Source organism: Pelophylax lessonae (assembly GCF_965119305.1).
Source record: "Pelophylax lessonae genome assembly, chromosome: 4".
In the NCBI taxonomy this organism is placed as follows: Eukaryota; Metazoa; Chordata; class Amphibia; order Anura; family Ranidae; genus Pelophylax; species Pelophylax lessonae.
The window spans coordinates 488,775,191-488,791,051 of record NC_138771.1 but is presented as its reverse complement, the minus strand read 5'-3'; positions in this window follow the sequence as shown (position 1 = coordinate 488,791,051).

Here is a 15,861-nt window from a genome sequence, read left to right as displayed (position 1 = left end):
GTGACTATTATGATGAGTTCCACTTCTGCCTGTTGGATTTGCAATTTACTGAATAACAAAGACTGAACGAACAAAGTTTGGTTTGTTAGATATTCAATGAACCCAAGAGGGAAGTTTGTGAACACCTAACATACCACCGCTAAATAACAAATCCTTGATGGCAGGGGCGTAACTACAGGGGTTGCAATTGCAACCGGGCCCCATGCTCCAGGGGGCATGTGTGGCTCCCCTGTACATCTAGATAGGAGGGGGCAGCATGTAGAGAAATCACTGTCCTCCTTTTTCCTCCTTTTTCCTCCTGTAGCTGAGAAAAATGGAGGAGATTGGTTCCTCTGTATGCTGCCCCCGCCACCCCTCCTATCCAGTTCACTTGTGTTCTGCTGCCTCTGTGCCCCTGTGTGCTCCCCCGGTCCCCCCCCCCCACTGTGCTGCCCCCTCCCCCTTCCCACTGTGCTTCCTTCCCTCTCCTGCCGGCTGCTGCAGGGGATGCGTCACAATAGAGAACCAGGAAGGGGTCGGTAAATATGTAATTTACCAGCTCCTTCCTTTTCTGAATGGACAGAGTCTTAGTCAGTGATATTGTAGAAAAAAAATCAAATAAAATGAAAACAAATTACAATTAAAATACCAAAAAATAAAAATGCCTGAAACCAGTGGGTGAACTTTCAGGATTGGAAAGGTCACACTTGCAACCGGGCCCTGGCATTCCACCACCATGGGGAGGCCCCAAGATGGCAGTAAGGGGGCCCACTGCAGAACTTGTGAAAGGGTCCCGCTGCGGGCCATAATAAAGGGTAAATAACGAGAGTAAAGGGCCCCAGGATCAGTGGGAGGAGCCCCAGGCTTGAAGGGAAGGGCCCCGACCAGGGGTCCGGGGGGCCCTTCATGGTTTCTTGCACCGGGGCCCTGAAGGTTCTAGTTACGCCTCTGCTTGATGGCTAATTTGTGTAAACAAACTTACCAGGGATCCTGGGTGACGTCATTGACTTAATATCATCATCACCATGTTATTTCACCCAGAATCCCTAGACAGTCTGTTTAAATATAGAAGCCAGCTGGGGGATTTGTCATTTCTGATGGGAGTAACAATGAGTAAACATTGCTGGGTGGTGGCTCATTGTGACTGACATGGATCCACATTGCTGGACAATGTGACTGATGTTGGATTTATATCAGGGAACACTGTTTTTTTTTTTTCATCCAATAAAATATTTTTTGAGGATGTCAGTAATTTTTTTTTTAACTTTTTCATTTTTTTGAAGGGAGGGTGGGGGGGGGGGGGGGAGATACGTACAAACCCTCTATTCTAAAGGGAGCTTCCAGATAATGATAAGCCTCTCCACAGATTACACTTCATTTTTGGAGGACAGGATGTGGGGTGAGGCCCTTGTCTCCCTAAAATTGGGGACAAGGTGCTTTGCAAAGGAAGTGGGAGGTCTTTGTGGAGGTTTCTCCCCATTGCAAGATACCCTCCCAATATTGAAGACATAAAGCCCGATAGAGTTCTCCCCTTTCCTGGCCACCCAATCTGCAAAGTCTTTCCTCTTGCAAGACAAGGTGCCTTGCAGAGGACAAGGGCTATATCCTCTCATTTTGTCCCCCACAGGAATGAAGGAATCTGTAGGGGGAACTTACTGGAATCTAGAAGTTCCCTTAGAATAGGCGGTCCCCAAATATCCTAACTCCCCCCAGGTGAGTGATCACAGAATACATAGTACTCCTTGTTACCCATTCCCTATAAAAAAAAGAAATAAAAGTAAATAAAAACACAAACACCATGAAAAATGTCCTTTGTTAGAAACAAATAAGTAAATAATGTCCCTCAGCGCCTGTTCACACTGCAGCGACGCTACTTCGCACCGCGACCTCCGAGGTCACGGTGCGAGCAGCGCGCCGCTACCTCGGAGTGGCCGCCACGGACTTCATAACATTGAAGTCTATGGCGGTCGCCTCCGGGTCGCCCCAAAGAAGCTCCGGACCCTTTTTCTAGGTCAGAGCGACTTGTGTCGCTCCTATTAGAACGGGTCCGCAGCTTCCCTATAGGAGGCGACCTGCGGCGACCTGTGAGGCGACCAGGTCGCCTTACAGGTCGCCCTAGTGTGAACCGGCACTCAATGTAAGGCGGGCCATACATTATAACATTTTCTTGTACAATTTTCTTTTAGATTGACCAAAACCATATAATTTGAGGTCAAACCTAAACACTTTCAATTTGTATGCATTCAGGAAGGCCCTTGCACTACATAGTTGAAGGTAAATCTAAAGATATTTGAATAAGAAAATTGTATAATGTATGGCCAGCTTAAAGTATAACTAAAGGCAAAACTTTTTTTTTCGTTTTGGATAGAGTCCATAGTGATTAGGACGAGTCTCAGTTTTTATTGCTGTCTGTGCCCCTGTTAAGGAGATTCCCCCTTTCTGTTTACCATTATCATTAAAAGTTAAACTAAAAGAAAATCCAAAATTTTGAATTGTCCCCAGAAAAGTAGTAGAGGGGACATCGTCCAATGGTGACACCAGTTCTGGTGACCTCGTGGGCCCCAAGGAATTCCCCTAATTTGTGTGGATTTTCCATAACTTCCTGTTTGGCTTTGGGGCAGGAATTGAAGGGAAATCTCCACGATGGGACCCAGATGGCTAAAAAAAAAAAGTCTGACAGGGGTTACAAGCCTTTCTTGCTCTATCCCAAATGGATGTAGCACCCTACAAGGTAGGTGCTAGGTAAAAGCATATTGGGCCTTGGCTGCCTAACAGCAGGGCCATGATTTTCAGCTGGGCTGTCATGTCTCCCAGGTGTGACTGCTGAGAGGGGAGTCTCCCCACTGGCTCCATGAGAGAATTCTCATTGGGCAGTGGAGGAAACCCAATCAGTGGCTCATTCAGGCCTGTATCTACCCCAGAAGGCAGATTCTGGGAGTGGGTATAAGTTTGAGGGGAACGCATGATGCAGCGTCTTTGGTGGGAAGCAGAGTCCCAGGAGGGAGGGTACGGCTGTTTTTCCTCCTGTCAGAAGGATCGGGTGTCTCGGGTGGCTGCCTGAGAGTCCAGAGAGAGAGCTTAGCTTAGCTGTGTGCCGAGGACCAGTGGAGATAGAGGGGTTCGGTTCCAGGAAAACATGCCAAGTTCGTGAGTACTGTAAATTGCCCCTGCGGGTCTGCCTGAAGTGTGGAGGGGACCACTCCGGTGAAGGTCCCAGGGATCCGGGAGCCAGCTAGTGTCAAGGAGGTGCCTAGCAAGAGGACCCTGAAGTGTTAGAGGGGGTGCCTAGTAAGAGGACCCTGAAGTGTAGAGGGGGCGCCAGTGGTTGGGCCCTGAAGAGTTAGGTGTACAGTGTGAAGTGTACAGTGTTAAGAGTTGCACTAACACAAGCAGTTACAAGGAGCTACCTCAGCCAGTGAAGGGCTGGAGGGAGCTGTTCACTGGACTTTTGAGCTAAACAGACTGTCAGGAGTCAAGTGTTACTACAGTCCTGCATCTTCTGAGTTAATCTGAGTATTAAAGTCGAAGTTTCAGCACAGTTCAGCAGAACAGTATCTTCAAGCGCCAGGGAGCATTGGCCGACATTCAGCTGGCGTCAAGACAGCGCTAACAGGCATTTTTCTGTACAGTGTTCCAGTTGAACCTCGTTGAGCCAGAGAAGTATCCCACTCATTCCCTTCTCCCTTCTCCATTACAAAATAAACAAAACAAACCAAAGATGCCATTGTCTCAGTTCTCACACTTGGGTTTTGAACTTAAATGTGTTGGAAGTGTTACCGGTAACGATGGCAGAACCATTTCAGGCCCAATGCCTGGAAATATTGCTACATTAAAAAAAAAAAAGTTTTATATGTAGTTTTACTTTAAATCCAGCATCAATCACTTCAACTAGCAATGTAGCTCCACATTAATCACAATGACCACTACCTGATGATGTTGAACCGCCTTCATGACAACCTGATGGTCAATGCGCTACAGTCACAAATGACAGATTCCCATATTTGGTCATTGATGTCACCCATGATGTCATGCTGGTTTGTTTACAAATCCTAGCTGGCAAGAGATCTTTTGCTTAACAGCTTTAGTGCGGTCGCACAAAATGACAGGCTTTTGGCTGATGTCTGTTACCAAACTTTCAAAAACAGTATCTCTCCTGCGCTCAGGTGGTATGCAGGAAGGCGAGTGATACGAATGGTCTTTTTAGCACAAAAATAGATAGTCTTGCTGCCCCCCCCAGGACCAAAGATATCCAAAAACACTGAAAGACACCAACAAGAGAAGGGCGCATGACCTTGTGCATTACCACTAAAAAAATGTATTAAAATCCAAATGGATAGAATACATTATACTCACAAATGTAAGATGTATACATGCATGTAGGAAATAGGGTGGCGAGTGGCGATTTTGGCTCTGAGGAAGAGGGTTCTCCGTCGAAACGCGTAAGCCAGGTCATTGCGGACGCCATCACACCATCAAGCAGTATAGAAGTGTCCTGGTGGCGATTGGTTTCTATTTCCTACATATTTCCTACATGGACCCCTCAGGACCAAGGGTATCCAAAAACACTGAAAGACAACAACAAGAGAAGGGTGCACTGATCTTGTGCATTACCACTAAAAAAGTTTATCAAAATACAAATGGATAGCATACATTATACTCACAAACATAAGATGTATACATGCATGTAGGAAATAGAGTGGCGATTGGTTCCTATGACCACGTAAGCCAGGTCATTGTAGACGCCATCACACGATCTAGCAGTATAGAATTGTCCTGGAGGCGATTGGTTCCTATTTCCTACATGCATGTATACATCTTATATTTGTGAGTATAATGTATGCTATCCATTTGGATTTTAATAAACTTTTTTAGTGGTAATGCACAAGGTCGGTGCGCCCTTCTCTTGTTTTTGTCTTTCAGTGTTAACAAACTTTAGCTGAGGCTTCCTGCAGGTGAACTGGCCAAATATACTGTAAACCAGTGAGTTTGCCTTTTTTACTGAACTGCGAACAAGCTGGGTTCAGATCAACTTCCTGTTCAACCCAAACTCAAATTTCATCCCTACTACTAAATACAAAGTGAAGACCAGGAACACCCCAGAGTGGATAGGAACAGCTAGAAGAAATAGGACGTTTGGTATACTCAGGAGACATGCAAAGTCAATGGTTGACTGAGATAGATAGATAGATAGATAGATAGATAGATAGATAGATAGATAGATAGATAGATAGATAGATAGATAGATAGATAGATAGATAGATAGATAGATAGATAGATAGATAGATAGATAGATAGATAGATAGATAGATAGATAGATAGATAGATAGACTTTGTTGTGCATGTTTCGGGCTCAGCGGTGGGAAGGATCTCCGGTATTCTGCATTCACTGTTGCTCTGGCTGTGTGTGAGGTACTAGGTGCCAGCAGAGAAGACGTCGATTTTCGCAGTGCACGTGTGGAAGGTGTGATTCGCTGCGCAGATTTTACATCAGCTCAGGTGAAAATGATAAACACGATTTGTCCTCATTCACACAGATTTTTAATTCTGTTGACAGGTAATAATGTCAGTCAGAGGAAGACAGAGAATCTGTTTATTCATTCCGCTCCATCCCGCCGCCTCCAGCTTGCATTTAAATGGACAGAATGCCAATGAAGCAAAACAATAAATGTTTTTTAAAAGGTTCCGAGGGCTTCAGTAAACATCTGCTGGCAGGAAGGGCTCAAAGTCTAGTGTGGACACTGAAAGGGTTAAAGCTCTTCTTTCCCAGTAGTGTAGAACCTTAAGAAGCAATGTTGAAATGACTTTGTCCATGTTGACTATCAACCAGCGGTATGGGCACCTTTTTTTAAAATCACTTTGGCTATTATTTGAAAGTGAAATGACAGCAAAACAAAGTGCTGTTATAGTTATAGTGTAAAGATGTATTATTATTATTATTATGTCCCTTGCTTCAAAGTGTCAGGAAAATGTGCAGAATTTTAGATTTTTTACTCTTTTTGGGTTACAGACTTTTACAACACAGAAAAGAGCATGGTTTTCTTTATTCAGGTGGTGCCTGTGGGGTTTGACTGCGCGTGTATGTTTGACCAATCTTGGATAACTTTGGGCATCCTGAGCCAAAGTGAGGAACCACAGATTGCAGAACTTAGGCCGGCAATAAATGGATAGAAATTCAGCCAGGGACTAGCTGAATTTCAATTCATCTATGGCAATTCCAGCACAACAGATGTTAATCTTATGATTGACTTCTCTTTCAACGTGACTGTTGAAAATCTTTTATTTGATCAGCATCTCAGTTGGGGAAGTAAATGGTTACTCTGGAAGATGCCGTCCTTCTGGAGAGAAAAGCATATAATTACATACTTAGCATGCTACCTTTAACCTGAAAACATGGGTATGTAAGATCCTGGTACCTTCGGTACCCTTCCAGCCTCTTATTTCCGCATTGCGTTCCACCATTCAGGTAGGTGGAACGCATATAGCTACCTGTCCCTTTAACTCTCATGACGTCATCACTAGGCGCCGCTCTGAGCGGCTATTTCAATAGCCGGCTTTCACTCACAAGGTGTTCGTGCAAACCGCCTGTTATACAGCCTTGTCTGACGCTGCTGAAGCCTCCAGCTATTTCCCCAATATCTGGATAGACCGGAGTCTCGCTACTTGATCCTGTATCTCGCTACTTGATCCTGTATCTCGCTACTGATCCTGTATCTCGCTACCTGATCCTAGCTCACTACCGGACCCCTCACCTCTCTAAACCAACTAGTGATAAGTACCCCGCAGGGGATTCCTTCCTATCAACTTACACTATCTACTCTTGCATACTAAAGACTGTTGCTATCTATGCATTACTATTTCTATCATCTGCACTGTTACATAGATTGCTAGCTCTTGAGTCTACTACCAACTATATCCTAGTCTCGCTACTTGATCCCGTATCTCGCTACTTGATCCTGTATCTCGCTACTGATCCTGTATCTCGCTACTTGATCCTATATCTCGCTACTGATCCTGTATCTCGCTAACCGGATCCTTATCTCATTACTGGACCCCTCACCTCTCTAAACCAACTAGTGATAAGTACCCCGCAGGGGATTCCTTCCTATCAACTTACACTATCTACTCTTGCATACTAAAGACTGTTGCTATCTATGCATTACTATTTCTATCATCTGCACTGTTACATAGATTGCTAGCTCTTGAGTCTACTACCATCTATACCCTTGCACTAAGTTAGCATCTCCTGTACATTCATCTGCTGTCCCCTACCACCTGTTACTTGTACATGATTGCTAACCTACCTGCATACTATCTATCACCATCTGCTAACACTCCTGAACATTACTACTTGAGTGCCTATCATTGCTATCACTACTCACGCCTGTCCTTTCAGCACATCACCTCTATACTATCGCATACAAACTATCACTCCAGGAACATCTTATCTGAGTGTCTGTATATGTGCATGCTGAAGCAGGCTGGGCCACAATGATGAGTCTGGAGAGTTGGATATGGTGATTCAACACATCTCTACAGGACTACTGAGTGGAAATTCTGCAGCTGCAAATCCAGTTCACTAAAACAAACGCCAGAGCATTACAGGGTAGCACCCTCTAGTGTGCTAGATATGGATAGTTTTTTTTGTAGAGTAAGCTCTAGTGTGGGTAAATTTGGCTTGGCTGGCAGCCAAGCCTGGGTTGAATCTGGGTCAGGGCTGAGTGACTCAGTGAGGCTGGATGACTCAGCAAACAGCATCTCTGGTCACTCCCCCAGCTTTCTGGAACCTTGGAGAAGCTTCCAGCTGCAGTGGGGTGGAGTCTAGGAGGAGCTGCTTGGAGTATTGATGAGAATCTCAGCCAATCCACAGCAAAATGGGCTTGTGGGGGGCAGGCCACCTCATAAGTTCTCATGGGTTCTGCCACTTTGTGTAGTCGGGTAGAAGATGGAGTGCTGAGAAGGCTGTCGGTGGCCCTTGAGGGTGCCCCCTAGTCTGGGGGGGGGGGCTTCGGGCCTGGGGCTTGGGTGCTGGAGGGACCCTCTACAGCACATGGAGGAACCCCTACTGGAGGCACATGAGCAAGGAGAGGACAGCCGGAGCAGGTAAGCACATCCAGGTCTCCTGAGAAGTCAGCTAGGTGGGCTGGTGAGTGATCGGTTTGGAAAGACTGTGGAGAGAGAGAGTCAGTCTGGGAGGACAGTGGAGAAGTAGCTAGGAGGGCTAGTGAGAGGGGCAGCTGTAGCTAGGTGCGCTTGCAGTGCCTGGAGAAGTCGTGCTGGGATTAGTAGCCACAGGAGTGATTAGGCTGGACACTGCATCTTTTGCTACACACTTAAAGGGCTTGGGTTCCCGCCTATAACAAGCTTTAGTTCAAAATCTTGTGAGTGCTTTTGTCTGGAGTTCTACAAGCTGGGGTTCTACAAGCAAGTGTGCTGAATAAGTGAGGAGAGTATATAGACTGCGTATAGGAGAAGTTGTCCCTGAAGTTGTTTGAAGTCAAGTGGGCATCCAAATTTTTCCCAATCCCTTTCCAAGTTACTTTTTCTCAATAAAACAAAAGCAAAAAAACAAAGTGCTAGACTGTTTCCTGACTCTTAAGTGACTGTAAAAATGTGATGTGCCTGGCTGTGCAGGGTGGGGGATCCTAGTTCATCTGCGGCTGCTTAGGGGGTGCACTGCACATATAATATATCTGATGACAGGTCCACTTTAAACATTATTAATTCAAAAACAACCACCATCTGGCAACAGAACAAAATGGCCTTCGTCTCCCTAAGCTCTCCATCAACAACTCTGACAAAGTTTTCTTGAAGGGTTGGACAATTAAGCACCAAGTCAAGTGACTCTCATTCTCCGTATTTACCTCCGAGTTGTCTGAAGGGCCGCAATATGACTATGCGACGTCTGAGATTATACCGCTCAGTTCCTTCTGCAGGTCATTAACTCCCAAATGCTGCTCGGCCTGATGCAACCTTCAGGGAAACATCCAAAGATGCCTAAAACCAGACGGTGTTTTCTTAAATGCTGCGAAGGCAGCTGCAGCAGATTGGACCAATGTCTGCTGGGCTTTCTCTGTGGACCCCGAAGTCTCACTGTTGCAATCCTGAGTTTCATTTTTCACACAGGTCTTTAATTACTTTACCCGTGCACACCTCTCCCTCTGTCTTCTCCTTTAATGAGATTATAAAACAATTAGTTAACTCTGTAGGCCTCACATGCGGCTCCTGGGGCTGTTTGTTCTCTGCAGGTTGGAGCACTGGGTGAAGGTCATGCTCCTGGTAATAGGCGCTGACCTCAGTGGCATTGTCTGGCGCTCTCCTGCCTCCTGTGCTTTGAAGACGCCGCACCAGGTGTCCCTGCACTAAATGACACATGAAAGGACGAGAGTCCCCACACTAATTATCTGATGAAATTTACCCACCAGCCATCACTGTGCTGGCTGCTTCGAGAAAAAAAAAACACAGTCAAAAGTTCTCAACCCTACGTTAACTAGAAAGAGGACCACCACCATGTTGTTCTGACAAAAAGGTAACGGACAAAAGGTCGGTACACCTAAAACAAAACGTAAAAATAGAGCTGATCAATATGGAAGCCTTATCCTAGGTAAATGTTTGCTACATCGCAAGAGAAAGTGAGAAATTTGGAATTTGTATGTTTCTGTGTGCTAATCTCCTTGATCATAGCTTATATTTTTGGATAACATAAAAGAGCAGACATTATGAAGAATTCACAAAACCAAATCAGTACTCTGTGAACCCTGTCTGAATTTTGGATCTAGCAGATATGAGGCTTTTGGCTTGGGTTTGCAGGTTTTTTATTCACTTTGGCTGAAGGTGTTCAAATGTTAGAGTACCGAATGCAGATAATGAAATGAAGACCTCGTTCACATAAGCGACCTATAGTGTATGCGCATGCGAGGGCCGTGTTTGCCTGCACAGGGATGCACAGGTGTTTCTTGCATCCCTGTGCAGGCGTTCTTATTCATGTCAATTGGGACACAGCGGCTGCTGCCAATTTGACAGCCATGTGGGTGCAGGTGCACAGCTATAAGCACACACTGTCTGTGTTTGGGGCTGTGTACTTACACAGCTGTGTTTGGGGCAAACACGGCCCTGACATGGGCAAACGCTATATTACGCCCATGTGAACAAGGCCTAAAACATCATTGGTAAATGTATAGTATGTAATTTTTCTGGGTGGTTTGTCACTCCCAGATGACTAACTGTCCTGGGGATGCAGTGAGGTTTCCGTGTTGGAAATGCAGCTAGGTGTCCCACTGTTGCCAAGATGCAGTTAGGTGTCTCTCTGTCCTAGAGATAAAGTTTGGTGTCTGTTTGTCCCAGGGATGCAGTGAAGCATCTGTCTTTCCAGGGATGCAGTTTGGTATTTGTCTGTCCCTGGGATGAACTTAGGTGTCTGTCTGTCCCAGGAATACAATTAGCTGTCTGTCCCAGGGATGCACTTAGGTGTCTGTCTTTCCATGGATGCAGTTAATTGTCTGTCTTTCCAGGGATGCATTTAGCAGTCTGTCCCAGGGATGCAGTTAGGTGTCTGTCTTTCAATAGATGCAGTTAATTGTCTATCTTTCCAGGGATGCAGTTTGGTGTCTATCTGTCCTGGGGATGCAGTTAGGTGTCTGTCTGTCCCAAGGATACTGTAAGCTGTCTGTCCCAGGGAGGCTGTTAAGTGTCTGTCTGTCCCCGGGATGCAGTTAGGTGTCTGTCTGTCCTCGGGATGCAGGTGTCTGTCTTTCCAGGAATGCAGTTACAGTAGTTGCAGTGGCGGCTGGTGAAGTTTTAAGATGGTGGGGCGCCAGACCCCGCCCTTCCATTCTGACCCCTCCCACTTCTCTAAGACCCCACCCCTTACAGACCCCACCCATTTTGTCCCCTGTATTTCGCTTGCATGAACAATTTCTCCCAATATATCACATATTAAGGGGTCTCTCAGTACTAGTATATCCCATAATGGGGAGCAGGGGCCCTATGATGGGATATACTGTAAGAAACACCCTATTATGGGATACAAATCAGTCCTATACAATGGCAGGGATTAGTACTATACAGCAAAGGCACTTTTATACCTATGTGCCCAGAGGGACCCCTGGTCTATTAGGACCCTAGAACTACCTCTGAGTTAACTCATACAAAAACATATATACATTAGTACCATACAGCACAAAAACTGGTATACCTGTGCGCCCAAAGGGGCCCCAGATCTATTAGAACCCTAGAATCAGTCCTATACAATGGCAGGGATTAGTACTATACAGCACAAACACTCTCCTACAGTACATGAAACCAGTGGAGCAATTATAACCTAATGCTAAAACAACTGCTGTAATGCCTGGAGAGTAGCAGTGTTATATTGTCGGCTTATGACAATACAAAGCAGTTTCCTACAAACGAGCCTCTCCAGCTGTTGTGGGACTGAAAATCCCAGCATGTCCTGATACATCTACAGCAGCTGGATTTTGCATGAATCCATCTGAGCACTTTTACCCCCCTCCATTCTATGATGGGCACACAGGCAGTGGCCGAGGATGCAGCAATGCTGTGGTCTGTGGTCACTTACCTGTGTCATCTTCCTGTGCGGAGAGGTTGCAGCAGTCCCCTATACTCAGACCATCCTCTGGGCTCACTGAACCCCGACAGCAGCAGTGTCAGCTGAGTGTCAGCATTGGGCAGGCTGCGGGCTGCTAGCGCTGAGATTGCAGCATGTCCGTTCCTGCAGGACCCAGCACATCCACACAAGTCTGCTGGGCTCTAGCCTCTGGGTTGAGACTCAGTCAGGCGGCGGGAAACAGAGAGTGACGTCTGGCCCAAGCACCACCCCTACGACGTCGGATGTCCTGATTGGTCCAGCCTGGACCAATCACAGAATGGTAAATTCGGCAATTGTGAGTGGGAGTGTTCGGGGCGCATCGCTCTGCGCCCCGAGGACACTCTGGAAGGCCTCCAATCAGCGTGGAATAACAGAGGCACATGATGCCAAAAACCCCGCCCCCTATTGACCAGCAGTGCAGTTAGATGTCTGTCTGTCCCAGGGGTGCAGTTAGTTGCCTGTCTGTCCCAGGGGTTCAGTTAGGTGTCTGTCTGTCCCAGGGGTGCAGTTAGATGTCTGTCTGTCTCTGGGGTGCAGTTAGGTGTCTGTCTGTCCCAGGGGTGCAGTTAAGTGTCTGTCTTTCCAGAGATTCGGTTAGGTGTCTGTTTGTACTGGGGGTGCAGTTTGGTGTCTGTCTTTCCAGTAATGCAGTTAGTTGTCTGTCCTGGAGATGCGTTTAGATGTCTGTCTATCACAGGGATGCATTTAGATGTTTGTCTGTCCTGGGGATCCCAGGGATGCAGTTAATTGTCTGTCTTTCCAGAGTGCAGTTAGGTGTGTGTCTGTACTGGGTATGTCTGTCTGCCCCAGGTTCAGTTAGTTGTCTGTCAGTCTGGTCCAGGGATGCACTTAAGGTTCTGTCTGTCCCAGGGATCTCATGGATGCAGTTAGGTATCTGTCTTTCTGGTGTAGCACCCTACAGGTAGGTGCTAGGTAAAATGTATAGTGGACCTTGTCTGCCTAACAGCAGGGCTGTGATTTCTTAGGTAGGGTGTCAGGACTTCCAGATGTGCCTGCTGAAGTGAGAAGTATCCCCACTGGCTCCTGTGAGAGGTTTACTAGTAATGGCGGTGATCTGCAATTTTTTGCGGAACTGCGACATTGCAGCGGACATATCAGACACCTAACTGACATTTTTTACACTTTTGGGGGGACCAGTGACATTACTACAGTAATCCGTGCTAAATAATATGCACTGTTACTGTATTTATGACTCTGGCAGGGAAGGGGTTAACACTGTGAGTGATTAAGGGGTAAAATGTGAGCCTAGGGGAGGGATTCTAACTGTGGGGGGTTGTGTTTTGGAAATGATCATAGAGACCTGTGATCCTATATATAAGGATCACAGGCTCTCTGGGATCATTGCAGAGAGAAGAACGGTCGGCCGTGTTTACAACAGCTGACTGTTCTTCTCTCTCAGCGGAAAACGATCGCGGGTGTCAGGCGGCAATCGGAGCCGCCTGCCCCATGCATCGGAGTCCCCGCTGACTAGCTGCAGGTGCGCGGTTCGCTCAGAAGGAGCTGCGGTTTGGAAGCGGTTAAACAGCATTTTTGGTTTGTAGTGTTCAGATCCACTGTAGTTTCTCTTTAAGCAAATAAGTAAAACAGTAGTGAGATAGGGTATACAGTCGAAAATAAGCAAAGGGCCCAGTGAATGATATGTAAACCTTATACCTAGAAAGGTCCTGCCTAAAGCAATCTACTATAATAAAGTCCAAGTGTCTCTGCGTCCAGTCCCTGTGTTCGTGGGATTGCGCTACTGCGCTTGTGCCCCACGGACAGCCGTTGGGACTTGGAGCGCAGAGACTTCGGGCGGACTGAGGTCACTCCAGCTGACTGCTCCGATCAGCTGTGCTGGCGGTGACGACACTGACATGCGCAGTTTGTCGGATGCACTATCCGACGGTAGATAGAGAGCGGAGAGGAGAATCTATTGTCAGATTCTGCCTCGCTCTCTGTTCTATCTATGGGGACGGATTGGATTACAGAGTATTAATTCTTATATGAGAAATGGCGGGAATATTGTCTGATTAGAGAACACAAACACAGCTCTTACCGGGGCACATTAAAGGGGACTCTGACCACATTATTAAAGGGGACTCTGACCAAAGGGGACTCTGACCACATTATTAAAGGGGACTCGGACTGCAATATTAAAGGGGACTCTGACCAAAGGGGACTCTGACCACATTATTAAAGGGGACTCAGACTACAATATTAAAGGGGACTCTGACCGCATTATTAAGGGGGACTCTGACAGCATTATTAAGGGGGACTCTGACAGCATTATTAAGGGGGACTCTAACAACAATATTAAAGGGGACTCTGACCGCATTATTAAGGGGGACTCTGACCACAATATTTAAAGAGGACTCTGACCGCAATATTAAGGGGGACTCTGACCACAATATTAAAGGAGACTCTGACCGCATTATTAAGGGGGACTCTGACCGCATTATTAAGGGGGACTCTGACCGCATTATTAAGGGGGACTCTGACCACAATATTAAAGGGGACTCTGACCGCATTATTAAGGGGGACTCTGAGTGCATTATTAAAGGGGACTCTGACCGCATTATTAAATGGGACTCTGACCGCATTATTAAGGGGGACTCTGACCGCATTATTTTTTTTTTTTCCATTAAAGAAGTTTTTATTAGGTTTAAAAGGAACAGTACATTTTATGACATAGCATAACAAAGAAAGGGTATACAAATTGCAACACGGATATGTACAGCAGTTAGAATTTAGAATTGTCATACAATTATACCATTAAGAGTCTTGAGCAGACCTTTCGGGACGTAATGTATCATCTAATGCAGTATTCGTCTGCCAGCATGGATGCACATAAAGATTTGGATGTGGGCATCAATAGGTAGAGAGGGAGGAGGGAGGAGGGGGGGGGAGAAATGGGAGAAGAGAGGAATGAGAGAAATGGGGAGGAAGGAAGAGCAGGGAGAGAAGGCCGGAGATACATAGGAAGGAGGGGGAGGAGAGAAGGGGGGAGGAGAGTGAGGGGGGAAAGATGTGGGGGGGGGTATGGGAAAGAGGGGAGAGGAATGGGGGGATAGAAGAATTGGAGGGAGGGGGAGGGGGGTAGGGGGAGGAGGGGAGAGGGGGAAGGGGGCCGGGAGGGAAGGTTGGAGGGAGTGAGAAAGGAAGGAAGTTAGAGGAGAGGGGGGGGGGAAGGAGGGGAAAGAAGGAGGAGGGGGCAGGGGAGGAGGAATAATGAAGAAAGGAGGGAGGGGGGGGGAAAGGGAAAGGGTAGGGGAGAGGAGCAACGAGGGGAGACAAGGAAGGAAGGGATGGGAAAAAACATAATAAGAGGGGAAGAAAGAGAAAAGAAAGGGAGAAGAGAAAAAGAGAAAAGAGATAAAAAGGGGGGGGGAGGGAGGGGGGAGGAGGAGGGGAAGGAAGAGGGGGGAAGGGTTGAGGAGACCACAGGTTCGGAAAACAGGGGAAAAGAAAAAGGGGGGAGGGGAGACTAGTTTGTGAGTTGTCTGCAAATCATCATCACATTGTATACATCAGCCATATCCAGCAAAAAGTAGGGAACTGGTGAAATTAGGGGATAGCCATTAAACATAACAGAAAAAGAAAAAACAAAAACAAAAATAACCGGTCAGCAGAGTAATCCTAAATCAAATTATCAGCAAAGCAAGATTAATAACCCTTAGTCGAGATCCAAGAGGACCACAAGGACCATTCACGGTCAAATCTGGCGCTGCGACCAGCTTTGCATGCGAGAATGCCCTCATATACAGAATTAGTTTTGACCATGGCAATGACCTCTGAGGGGTTGGGTACAATATCTGATTTCCATCGTCTAGTCACCAGGCCGCGGGCGGCCAGTAGTATGTGGGTAACTATGGAGCTACTTTCCATAGGGAACCTCTCAACCCCTATATTCAATATCGCCATTGCTGGAGATGGGCGGGTTATCACCCCAGTAATCTCTGAGATTATGGAGAATATCTTGTTCCAGAAACTGGTCAGGTGCTTGCAAGACCAAAACACATGAACAAGGTGGGCTACGTCGCCACACCCCCTCCAGCACTGGGGTGAATAGTTTGGTACAAACTTAGAAAGGCGGTATGGGGTGAGGTACCATCGCAGGGTGATCTTTCGGGACAGTTCCCAGTGGTTTGTGCAAGATGAGGCTTGCCTAACCGAACGGAAGGCTGCTTTCCACTGCTCCTCAGTAAATGAGTCCCCCAGATCCCCCTCCCATTTTGTAAGTGGGACACTTTTGCAGTAATCCAACTTGTTGTGAAAAAGGT